This window comes from Chlorocebus sabaeus, chromosome 25, assembly GCF_047675955.1.
Source record: "Chlorocebus sabaeus isolate Y175 chromosome 25, mChlSab1.0.hap1, whole genome shotgun sequence".
NCBI classification, from domain to species: Eukaryota; Metazoa; Chordata; class Mammalia; order Primates; family Cercopithecidae; genus Chlorocebus; species Chlorocebus sabaeus.
In genome coordinates this window covers 53519192-53532611 of record NC_132928.1, presented here as the reverse complement: position 1 = coordinate 53532611, position 13420 = coordinate 53519192, and the positions used below count along the sequence as shown (strand labels likewise).

The 13420-nt window shown below is 38.9% G+C and overlaps 1 non-coding gene across 1 annotated transcript; it reads left to right on the top strand.

The window, feature by feature from the left end:
• Positions 1 to 5554: 5554 nt before the first annotated feature.
• Positions 5555 to 5616, top strand: LOC119619838 (U7 small nuclear RNA). Its single transcript, XR_005236284.1, has one exon. It is a non-coding gene; the product is annotated as a U7 small nuclear RNA (small nuclear RNA).
• Positions 5617 to 13420: the final 7804 nt, after the last annotated feature.

The following is a 13420-nucleotide window of genomic DNA, read 5'->3' as shown; positions in this document are numbered from 1 at the left end:
TCTGAGTAAACAATAGTTTCCTGTTAAGTTTTGTTATTAAGTTAATGTGATTTTCCTGGTAAATTAGTGATGTAAAATAAACTGAAGATGGCATTAAAAAGCTAAACTAGGCCTGGCACAGTGCCTCACACCTGTAATGCCAGCACTTTGGGAGTCTGAGGTGGGTGGATCATGAGGTCAGGAGTTTGAGACCACCGTGACCAACATAGTGAAACTCCGTCTCTACTAAAATTACAAAAATTAGCCAGGAATGGTGGTGCGCACCTGTAGTCCCAGCTACTCGGGAGGCTGAGGCAGGAGAATCCCCTGAACCCGGGAGGCAGAGATAATGGTGAGCTGAGATTGTACCACTGCACTGCATCCTGGGCAACAGAACGAGACTCCATCTCAAAAAAAAAAAAAAAAAAAAAAAAAAAAGCTAACCCGAGGGCCAGGGGCAGTGGCTCATGTCTGTAATAACAGCACTTTGGGAGGCTGAGGTTGGAGGACTGCTTGAGGTCAGGAGTTCAAGATCAGCCTGGGCAACATAGCGAGACCCCATCTCTATAAAAAAAAAAAAAGTTAAAAATTAGCTGAGTGTGGTGATGCGTGACTTTAGTCCTGGCTTCTCAGGAGTTGAAACGAGAGAATTACTTGAGCCCAGGAATTGAAGGCTACAGTGAGCTGTGATCACACCACTACACTCAGGTGTGGGTGACAGAAAATTTAAAAAAAAAAAAAAGCCCAAGATTAGGAAAACCAACATTGATTGGAAAAATATTTAATAGTTTTATATATGGTGAATGAATACATATTTTATGAAGGTACAGGAAGGTTTAGATCCACATAAAGATCATAAGCCAAAACAAAATTAGGTCTAATGAATTCTATAAGAACACATCAATTGGTGTCATTATGAGGTGGTATTAAAGGGCAGAAGGGGAAAAAAACACCTCACATTGAAACATAGCAGATAATGTTACAAGTCTTTTGCTCCATAGATTTGACCACCTGTGTTTGTAATGTAGTATAAAGTGATCTGGAAAAGTGGATATAGTTGGAATCAAGAAATGTTTAAAACAGTACATTGTCCATTATAATTTGCATCAAGACTCCTTCCTAGATGGTGAGTGATATTTTTCTGCCTAATGCCTTGAGTAGTGAGTAAATAATAGCGCTTCTAATACCCACTCCTATCACTCCTGAAGTTATTTTTATACTATGCAATATTAACTTAATGTAAGTTCATAGTCAAGACAGAACAAAATCATGAAATGATGAGATATAGTATCAGTACTATGTGGAAAAGGAGGAAAGGGTCCAGTGTTTCTGAGGCCCAAAGAGGTTCTGAACTAACTTGAGTTCACAGCAGGAGTCCTCTACTGTTACACGTTGTGGATCTCTTATCTGAAATGCTTGGGACCAGAAGTGTTTGAGATTTTTCTGGATTTTTGAAAATTTACATTACACGTACCAGCTGAGCATCCCAAATCCAAACATCTGAAATCCAAAATGCTCCAATAAGCATTTCCTTTAAGTGTCATGTCAGTACTCAAAAATGTTGGATGTTCTGATTTGTTATGCCTAACCTATAGTAATTTATGGGTGTGATTACGGTAATGCTAAAAAGATTGAGTGTTCTTTACATAAGCAACTTGGAAGTTTCATGATAGGAAATTCAACCGGTGGCAAAGAGAAATGATGTATACAAGTTTGGTTTAGGGACAAATCATGGTTATCGGAGAGAAGGAATGAGCTTGAATGTGATTAATAGTTCTCAGATGGCCTTCCATCCCAATCCCCCTGGACTCATGCCCAAGTTCCCAGGAGAGAAGCCTGCAACAAAAGAATTACACCACTGAATTACATAAGAAACAGAATGCTAAAGTACCACTAAATTGTGAACTTGTATAAACAACCCTGAAGAATGGATGGTATTTGGATACAATGACTTTGATTAGATGTGTATAGCAACCTTGGAGAAAAGTTAGTTTTCGGGGCATATTTTTAACCTTTGAGGGTAATGTGAAGTAAAGCAAGCTTTACTCTGACAATAACTCCTCTTATTCTCTGAATCAGTGTGGTAATTCTTATTTTCGTAATTTGCTTTATTCAGGTACAGCAGGTATGTCTTTTATCACACTGTAAGTCGTCCCTCACACAGAGACCTGAGCATCTACCATTAAACCAGTTCATCAACTATATTTGCATTTATCACTTTGTTGTGAGATAGTAGAAACTGGTATTTCACCTTCAGTTTGGAAAAAAATAGGTCGAAGCAATAAAGCTGATGGCCAAAATCTTGGCGCTCCACCCCATGTTCAACAACTGAGGGTTGCCTTGCTGAATCTGGGTCATCTCTGTTTGACATCACTCTAAATGATTCAAGAGCACATCTTGGTTTCCAATCCGTTGAACCACTGTCACAAGTAAAAACTGATTCTCATGCACCATTCCTCATTCTTTCTTTGCTGTATACCACTCTCAAACAGCTGGTTTGTACCAAGATGTAACTAGATCTTAATAATACTTCTGAAGAAATTATAAGTTGAGTTCAGTATTGGCATCCTCTGCAGTGTCAGCCACAGTGTATTACCTTTTGTTGTTGCCATAACAAATTACTGCACATTTAAGAGAAACCTCAAGAGTAATAAAATCTGCTGATAACTTGAAATTGGACTACTGGCCTTGAGAACTGTGGGAAAATAAATTTCTGGTGTTTAAACCACCTAGTCTGTGGTATGTTGTTATGGTAGCCTAGCAAATTAATACAGGTATCCAAGAGCCATTTTTAACAGTAGCTATTAACCTTTGAATAGAGATTTTATTCAACAAAACTCTAAAATTACATGTCCATTTGTTTTACTAATGTAAAAGGTATCTTTCTCAGAAAGACACACGCAGAACTTGGTGGGACTTTCTTGAGAACAATATTGAGTCACAGTTTATTTCCATTTTTTCCTCATGAGAAGAAAATGCATAATCAATTAATGTCATGGTGAGAATTATGGAGAATTTGGCTAAATGTCCTCAAATAATCAGTAAGAAAAAGATGGACATATTTATCAACATTAAGAACAATAAAAATTAAACCCCCACATGTCAAAGACAAAGGCCAGCATAAAAAGTTAAACCAAGCCAGGTGCAGTGGTGCACATCTTTAGTCCCAGGTACTCAGGAGACTGAGGCAGGGAGATCCCTTGAGTCCAGGAGTTCGAGTCCAACCTGGGCAGCATAGCATAGTAGGACCCTGTCTCAGAAAAAAAAAAAAAAAAGGCAAATGATAAACTGTATGTAAAATGTTGCAGTAAATAAGAAAGACAAACCCTAGGCTCTATATAGTGCACATTGATTGTGTTTTGGCCCCCATCATCCATTTGCCCAACTTCTGGTAACATTTGAGGATCTGTGCTCTTTCTTATTTTTCTGTCCATGTGGTTCTCAACAGAGCCCAAAACTCCAGGAAATGTAGCGTATAATCCAGGTTTAAACCAGTGAATCACATTCACAATGCCTTCCTCAGAAATTGCTTCAAGGATGGGCAAATGATTCAAGAAAGAGGAGCTTATGTTTTGTTTTTGATTTGTTGTTGTTGTTGCTTTTCTCATTGGATCTGAAGCATAAGAGATCTTCAGATTAGGATTGAAACTGTTTCCACCATCTTGGTACCATCTTGCTACCATGTGGAACCCATGAATGAGACCAACAGAGGAAAGCAGAGTTAAGAAGTGGAGATGACTGGGTGCAGTGGCTCACATCTGTAACCCCAGCCCTTTGGGAAGCCTAGGTAGGCGGATCACCTGAGGTCAGGAGTTCAAGACCAGCCTTGCCAACATGGTGAAACCCCATCTCTACTAAAAATACAAAAATTAGCTGGACCCCATCTCTATTAAAAATACAAAAAATAGCCAGTAAAAAGTAAAAAAATTAGTCCCAGCTACTTGAGAGGCTGAGGCAGGAGGATTGCTTGAACCCAGGAGGCGGAGGTTGCAGTGAGCCAAGACTTTGCCACTGCACTCCAGCCTGGGCAACAGAGTGGGACTCTGTCTCAAACGAAAGAGAGAAAGAGAAGGAAGGAAGGAAAGAAAGAGAGAGAAAGAAAGAGGGAGGGAGAGAGGGAAATGAAATTCTGACCACATCATTTCAGCCTTAAATCCAGCTATGTCTGATCTTAGCGCTATCCCAAAATATAAAGTTACGTAGGCAATAAATTCCTTAACTGCTGTCCTTGCACTTACTATTGTAATTGTCAGTATCTTTCAGTTAGACTCAGGTTCTTGATTTTGATGACTATGTCTTTACTGGTTTATTCCCAGCATCCGGTAAAAGTACCTGGTATATAAAGGGAAGGGTTATTGTATTTTTACTGAATAGATTTGAATTAATATACTCTCATGTTTTACAAGTGCCTTAAAAACTAATCCAACTTTCTATGTAATTTTGACTTTTCTTTACAACATTATGAAGATATTTTTTAGTCTAGGGTGAATGCGTGACTCACTAAGAACTCACTAGTATTCTCTTAATATCATGACTCCATATTTTTAGTGGGTGACACCATTTGATGCACTTCCAAACACCCCCATAGCAACTGATGTTTCAAAAATATACTCAAAAGACATATTTTCATCTGTGTCAGATCACATACTGTATATCATCTTGGATCAGAAGCCCCAGTAACAATCTGCTATGGAGATCCTTGTTTGCCTTCTTCTTACTTAGGAGTCAGCACAGTCTCCAGATTGATGTTTGTTCATTCTTTTATTCTTTCATGTATTCAGTCAATATATCCTTAATCTATTGCTGCATAACAAACATTCATAAGCTTAGAGGCTTAAACAACATTCACTTCTTTAGTTCATGACTCCACACTTGGGCAATTTCTCTTGAGCTCAGATGGGAAGTCCTTTAGGTCTCACTGGGACTCCTTTCTGTGTCTGTAATCTGCTACTGGATTGGCTGGAGGCTAATGAGTCTGCAAGGACCTCAGCTGCAACAGCAGCAATCTGCTCCATGTGGTGTCTCATCATTTAATCTTGACTATTAACTTAAGGTTAATCATAAAACCTGAAACCCTTAGGTTTGGGATATCACAGGGTAGGCAATAGCAAGATAAATTATTAGGGAGACTGTGGAATAAAAGTCAAATCCAGACTTAATAATGAGAGACTTTATTCAAAAGAATGATTGCTGTCAGGGGAGAAAATTGTAGTGGGAAAAATGCTTTGACCACAGGTCTACAAGTGACTTGAGATTTAGGCAAAAAGAGTTTTTCTTTTATAAGGAGTAAACAAAGCTAGAAAGAACCAGGTGTGGGGAAGTGAGGCAAATGGGTGATGTGATCAGATAGATCAGAGACTATTTTTAACTGGAGGCCAGTTTATTCTCAGGAGGATCTGTATACTCTTTCAGGATAATGGTAGGGCAAAATTTAGGGTCTGGAGGAAGGAGAGAGCTTAACCAAAATTTTGTTAAGGGGCATTTTGTTCCAATTGATCAAAATTTTCTTCTTTCTGTACAGAGGCTAGTGTTGCCTCATGGTCTGTATGTCCTGGTCATCAGAAAACATTATTCAGAGTGTTACAGCCCTTTTAGAATTTGTCTAGCAAGTTTAGAAAATGATTCAAGGAGACTGACACTTAAACAATGCTCAGAAATGAGAAGGTATGGCCGGCTTGGCTTTTATGCTGAAACTTTTACTATAGGCCTGGGAATTATGACAGCTGGAGTCTGAATAGATGCCTATCAGTTTTTCCAAGGCTTCCTTTCAAATACAAGGAATTTGTTAACATTACTTACTTTTTGCCTGAAGCCACACTTTCCACTTTTTTTTTTAATGTTCAGTTTTTAGGGGTTTCTTTTTTGTCTTTTTAAGACAGAGTCTTGCTATGTTGCTCAGGCTAGAGTGCAGTACAGTGCCTATTCACAGATGCAATCATAGTGCAACACATACAGCTTTGAACTCCTGCACTCAAGCGTCCTCCTGCCTTAGCCTCCCCAGTAGCTGAAACTATAGGCATGCACCACTCGGCCTGGCTCTTTCTGCTTCTAAAAAACTTTTCTTGAAAGCAAAGTGTCCAAAAACTTGTTCACCTTCTGGTTTCAGCTTTGAAGTGTAAAGAGCTTGGAAGGCATCACTCTTGTCTTTACGAGAAGTAAAAAGCTATTTTGGCAGCCTACTATATTCAACAAATACAGTTGACCCTTGAACAACACCGGTTTCAGCTGCAAGGGTCCACTTGTACATGGATTGTTTTCAACCAAACGTGTTTGGAAAATACATTATTCACCAGATATGAAACCCAGGTACACAAGGGTTGAATTTTCCTATGTATGGGCTCTGTAGGGTGGACTGCAGGACTTGAGCGTTTGTAGATTTTGGTATATGCTTGGCTTCGGGAACCAGTCCCCCTGTGATATGGATAGGTTTTGTGTCCCCACCTAAATCTCATCTTGAATTGTAATCCCCAGGTGCTGAGGAAGGGTCCTGGTGGGAGGTGATTGGTCATGGGGGTGGTTTCCCCCATGCTGTTCTTGTGATACTGAGGGAGTTCTCAAGAGATCTGATGGTTTTATAAGCTGCAGTTTCCCCTGGGCTGCTTTCTCTCTCTTGCCGCCTTGTGAAGAAAGTGCCTGCTTCCCCTTCCAACATGATTCTAAGTTTCCTGAGGTCTCCCCAGGCATGCTGAACTGTTAGTCAATTAAACCTCTTTTGTTTATAAATTACACAGTCTAAGGTAGTATCTTTATAGCAATGTGAAAACGGACTAATACATCCCAAGAATACCATGGAGCAATTATGTATTTATGTAACAACTATATAACAATTCTGTATGCCCTGCACTATCTCATGTCCTGGGGATTAATAGTAAAGAGAATTGTTTTCATCCTCAAGAAGAGTTCATTCTAGTTGGAGAAACAAACAATATATATTTATAGGAGCTCTTTAAATATTGGGGAAATTGGCTCTTTGTGAATTGCAGATAGTTTTTCCTGCTCTATAGAGAGCGTGCTTGTTACTGATTTTAATGCAAATGTTTCTATAGTTTTTTCTTTATACTGTCTATATGCCTTTTGTTGTAGGTTTCAAATTAAAGCTGTGTTTCCAAGCTGTAGGATTTTCTATCAAGAATAAGAGGTGTATATTGCCAATGGCTGTTTTGCTTATAATTTATCATATTTTTTAATCTGTTGATTTAATCAATTACATCTTTTTTCTCCTAAAATAAACTCCACCTGGTCATCATCATAATTTTTTAAGTGAACTACTCATTCACTTTTCTTATATTTTAAGATATTTACGTCTGTGTTTACAAGTGAGGTTGGTTACACCTTTCCATTCTTATGCTGTTTCTGTCTGGTTTGCATATCAAGCTTATATTAGCCTTGTAAAATGAGTTAAGTAACTTTCCTCTGCTCTTCTCTGAAAGTTTATGTGAGAAAGATACTATCTTTTTTTGATACTTTGGAAGAGCTATTCAGTTTCTTTCTTTCTCCAGTTTATTTTGGTATTTAGTGTATTCTTTCTAGAAAACAATTTATTGTATCTAAATTTTAAAATTTATTGACATCAACTTGCCTTTTCTTTTTTCTTTTGAGACACAGTCTTGCTCTGTTACCCAGATTGGAGTGCAGTGGCACAATTGCTGCTCACTGCAACCTCTGCCTCCTGAGTGCAAGTGATTCTCGTGTCAACCTCCCGAGTAGCTGGGACTACAGGTGTGCACCACCACACCCAGATAATTTTTGTATTTTTAGTAAACAGGGGGTTTCACCATGTTTAGGCATGTTTAGAAATGTTTCACCATTTCGCCTCCCAAAGAGCTGAGATTACAGGTGTGAGCCACCACCCCTGGCCTGCTTATAGTTTTTAAAACCTCTACTGGTTGATTCTACATTTTATGCTGTTTTCTCTTCCACTTCGCATATATAATTTTATTATTTGTGCATTCTTCCTTCTTTTTTCCCTTGGTTGGTCTTGCTATATATTTATATGTTTAATTAGATGCCATTGCCTACTAGCCGTAAGCATGGTAGTGGGGTTTTTCTCTTACATTTTTAAATAAAGAATTAACATTTACATTGTTTGGGTTTATTCTGTTATTCTTCTGAAACTGTCACTTAGCTTGTTTATTTTCATTCTTTTGTTTGTTTTTTATTTTCTTTTCAGAAGAAAAGAAAATAGGATCTCACTCTGTCGCTCAGGTTTCAGTGCAGTGGCGGGATCACAGCTCACTGCAGCCTAAACCTCCTGGGCCCAAACAGTCATCCCGCCTCAGCCTCCAGAGTAGCTAGAATGATCAGAGGCATTTGAACCAGAGCAACTCCATCTTGAATAGGGGCTTAGTACAATAAGGCTAAGTCCTATTGAACTGCATTCCCAAGAGGTTAACGCATTCTTAGTCACAGTATGAGACAGAATGTCAGAACAAGATACAGGCCATAAACGACTTTGCTGATAAAACAGGTTGCAGTAAGGAAGCCTGCCCAAACTCACCAAAACCAAGATGGCAACAAGAGTGACCTTTGATCATCCTCATGGTTAATTACACACTAGCTATAATGCATTAGCATGCTAAGAGACACTCCCACCAGTGCCATGACAAATGCCCTGACAATGTCAGTAAGTTATCCTAGATGGTCTAAAAGGGGAAGGAACCCTAAGTTCTGGGCATTGCCTACGCCTTTCCCAGAAAACTCATGAATAATCCGCCCTTTGTTTAGTATATAATCAAGAAACAACCACAAAAATGGGCAACCAGCAGCTCATGCCACTGTTCTGCCTATAGAGTAGCCATTCTTTTATTCCTTTGATTTATGTATTTATTTATTTTATTTTATTTTGAGACAGTTTCATTCTATTGCCCAGGCTGGAGTACAATGGTGTGATCTTGGCTCATGGCAACCTCCGCCTCCCAGGTTCAAGCAGTTCTCCTGCCTCAGCCTCCCAAGTAGCTGGGATTACAGGCATGTGCCACCACACCTGGCTAATTTTTGTATTTTTGGTAGAGACAGGGTTTTACCATGTTGGTCAGGCTGGTCTTGAACTCCTGACCTCAGGTAATCCACCTGCCTTGGCCTCCCAAAGCGTTTTGTTTTGTTTTGTTTTGTTTTAACATAAGAAAAGCACAGATATATTGAAATGGAGTACACTGCACAGAGTCGGATAGGCTCGAGCAAGCAGCTCAAGAGCCTATTCCTTTACTTTCTTAATAAACTTGCTTTCACTTTATGAACTCACCCTGAATTCCTTCTTGCGTGAGATCCAAGAACCCTCTCTGGGGGTTTAGATCAGGATGCCTTTCTGGTAACAGAACTACGGGCACACACCACTATGCCTGGCTAGTTTTTGGTGTGTTTTTTATAGAGACAGGGTTTTGCCACATTGTCCAAGCTGGTCTCAAACTCCTGAGCTCAAGTGGTCCACCCACCTCCAATTTTTTAATCTATGAATTCTTCTTTATTCTTAATTTTCTACATTTGTTTATCTGTGAATGTATTTAATCCTGGTCAGTATGCTCTTGCAATTTGTGGATGCACTTTTTTTTTAAATTCAGCTATTCTTTAAATTACACTCCTCCATCATTGCCCCAGTTCTTCTAGAATTCCTCTATATATTCTCTATTTCTCATGAGTTCCTTTTTCAGATGTTTCGTTTCTTTATTTTTCTAAGCCATATTTCAGGTAATTGTCTTAACACTTTTGCAGTTTACTAATTCTTAGATTTTATTTAGTATAGCACCTATTATTTCTGTTGTGTTTTAATCATAATGGCTATATTTTACATTTCCAGATTTTTAAATAATTTGGTTTTTTTCAACTTCCTGCTCTTGGATTGATATCCACCTTTTTCTTGTTATTTCATTATTTCCTTGTTCTTGCTTTTTGTATACTATTTCTTTCTTTTACTCCTTGAAGATTTTAAGCATTCTCATATCATACTTATTTTCAGAAAATTATTTTGTTATTCATTTCTAGATAGAATTTTTTGGTATTAGAGCTGATTACCTATTTTATGATGAATTTATTTTTACTAATTTAAAACTGGTTTGTAAGTACTTTTTTAAAAAAGGTTTTATTGAGTAAAAATTGACATACAATAAACTACCCATATTTAGTGTTTAGTGAGTTTTAACGTGTATATACCTGCAAAACCATTTCCACAATCAAGATAGTGGACATACCTAATCACCTACAGAAATATCCTTGTAAGTGCAGCTTGAGGAGCAGGCTTTTCTGCTTTGTGTTTGTCTTGCTTTTCTTATCCCCATGTTTACGTTCTTATATTTTGCAGATTTCTTGTGACTTTTATCCAGTTTACCCAGGTCCCCAATTTGAAAAGAGTCTTACATTAACCAATGGATAAGACTCATATCCTGCCAGGAAAACAATGGTTTACCTCATTTCTCCTAATCCAAGAAGCTACCAGATGTGAACTATAAGCCCTGGACATAGGCCAAAACCCTTTTAAATCTAAGTGTATAAGAAGCAAGCCTCTTCTTAATATTCAGTTTTACACCGTAAGCCTGACTTTGGTGCCTGCCACTAGTTCAATAAAACTCCACTTGCCTCACAGAAATTGTACTCTTATAATCTATGTGGTTTCTGATTCTATACCCAGATCGGTAGCTTCAGATAGGCAACTGTTCAAGTCAAGAAAATGCTTTTCTTATGTTTTAGCTGAGCTAAGTCCTTTACATTTGTAAGCACTTTTTCATTGCCATGTGTTTGCAAGGACGGCAAAAGGAGCTTCGCCATTTGAATCTTGCAGCTCACAGGCTCATTCTTGACCAAAAGATCTCCAGACAGTTCTTAATCACTGGGTAGAGTAGTTTGAGTGTCAGAGTAATTGGATACTCTTTCTCCCTACTCTTCAGGTCTCCTATATTCATACCCTTTCAAACTGAAACTTGTACGTAAATAATTCACTATTGACTGGGTACAGTGGCTTATGCCTGTAATTCCAGCACTTTGAGAGGCCAAGGCTAGAGGATCACTTGAGCTCAGGAATTCAAGAGCAGCCTGGGCAACATAGTGAGACCCCTGTCTCTACAAAAAATTTAAAGATTAGCCAGACATGGTGGCATGTACCTGTAATCCCAGCTACTCAGGAGGCTGAAGTAGCCAGGATTGCTTGAGCCCAGGAGTTTGAGGCAGTAAGCTATGATTGTACCACTGCACTCCAACCTGTGCAACAGAGTGAGACCCTGTCTCCTATCAAAAAAAAAAAAAAGAAAAAAAATTTCAGCCTTCAGTTTCCACAAAGTTACTTCAGTTTTCAGAGTTCAGGGATCATGCTACCCTAGAGAAACTCTTCAATGACTATCAAATGTGTAACAAGTGTTACATTTTGTTTAGTTGGAATAAATCTCAGAAAGGCCTATCTTCTCGGGGTGGATGACCATAATTAAGCCAGGGAGGAGGGTTAACCCTCAATCTGGTAAAAAAAAAAAATAAAAAATAAAAAGCCTTGCATATGAATGAAGATATAATTATTTCATATTTTCCAAAGGAAAATGGCAGGAAGGCCAACTTGTTTCAACTTACAGGAAGGTAACTAAATAATTTTTTGTTGTTAGGAGGGAATAATTTTAAAATGTGGACATCCTGATTGCAGTAGGCAGAAGAAAGAATGAACTGAAATATTCTATTAATATCAAAGGAACATGTGTGAGTGTCTGTGGTACTGCTATGCCAATGACTACTAACTTAGAAAGTAAAGGATATTGTGTGAGTTAAGAATGTCAAATAAAGGCCGGGCACAGTAGCTCACACCTATAATCCCAGCACTTTGGGAGACAGAGGCAGGCCGATCACCTGAGGTCAGGAGTTTGAGACCAGCCTGGCCAACATGGCAAAACCCTGTCTCTACCAAAAAATACAAAAATTACCCAGGCATAGTGGTGCACGCCTGTAATCCCAGCTACTTGGGAGGCTGAGGCAGGAGAATTGCTTGAACTCAGACGGCAGAGGTTGCAGTGAGCCAAGATCACACCACTGCACTCCAGTCTGGGTGACAGAGTGGGATCCTGTCTCAATAAACAAACAAACAAAACCCCAAAACAGAAAAACAAAAGTAAAAGAATGTCAAATAAAAGTTATAGGAGACCATTGTTTTGGACTAAGCTTCTATACTAGGCCCCAATAGATCAGACTAAAAATCAAAACAGAGTCACCCATGCTAAAGTTCAACATCACTACACCTCAATGAAATTGCTATCTGACCTTCCAAGAAATCAGGAGAGCAAGATAACAGCTAATTTCCTAAGTAGGCCAGTTTATATCTTTAATCAATATGATAATGACATTCTCTCTGCTTTTTTTTTCCAAAAAAATTGTTTTGTCACCCTATCCTTGCCTTACAAGAAAAAGTAACTTCAAAAAGTAACTAAGCTGGACACTGTGGCATGTGACTGTAGCTCCAGCTGCTGGGGAGGCTGAGGCAGCATTGCTTAAACTAAGAGTTTGAGCCTGTGAGTAGCCACTGTACTCCAGCTTGGGCAACGTAGCGAGATCCTGTCTCTAGAGAAAAAAAGGTAAATAACACATGTGTTGTTCTTTACTTCTGCTTTCTTCAGCCCTTCTCTGTCTATAAAACAACCTCTTCTGCTCAGTTCACTGGAAGACTTTCCAATGGAAATGAAATGTTGCCTGATTCTAGAATTACAAATAGAGCTAATTAAGATCTCTAAACTAAATTTGTTGTAATTTTGTCTTTGACAAGAGCAATCCAGGCCTTGGTCCCAGTGCACTGAGAATACTGGGGCCCTATAGTTCTTGAGAGGATCTCAGGCTGCTGCCTTGCACCCACTTCACCAACCACTCAACTCCCAGAGCAAGGATATCACTCAGAGAGAAGCTTGCTGTTGTCCCCAGCACCAATCAGAAATTTGGCCTGGGGAGAGAGGAAAGTCATAAAACAGATAGCTTCTAATCTCTTCCCAAGGAAATTGACTTCATTTGTAAAGCAGCTAGAGAAGTTCAAGGCTAAAAGCATAAACAGTGGAGGTGTTGTGAAAAACAATTAGAAAGGGATTGGGAATAAAACAGCCAGGAGGAGTCTTTTTGGGGTCAGAAAAATTACACTATCCTAAAAAACCATTACTTTAAAGGAGCCACATTTGACTGGATTAGTTTGTAGAGTAATTTATGCCCCCCAGATGTTGTTGAAAGCAATAGAGCAATCAGACAGCAATTAGTGGAATTTAACAGCTGGATGTGGTCAAAGAGAGAAAAAGCAAGCAACTGTCATCCCAGGGTCGTGGTTGGGCATACCTAGAGCTGTACCTCCCTAAGGACCAAGATCAGAGTTTTAACACTGTGTGTGTGTCTATGTGTGTGTATGTCTGAGTGTGTTGCTGTGTGGGTGCACATGCATGTATGTGTGGTGGGGAAGCACAGATTTCACTGAAATAATCCAAATAATCATTACACACACAAA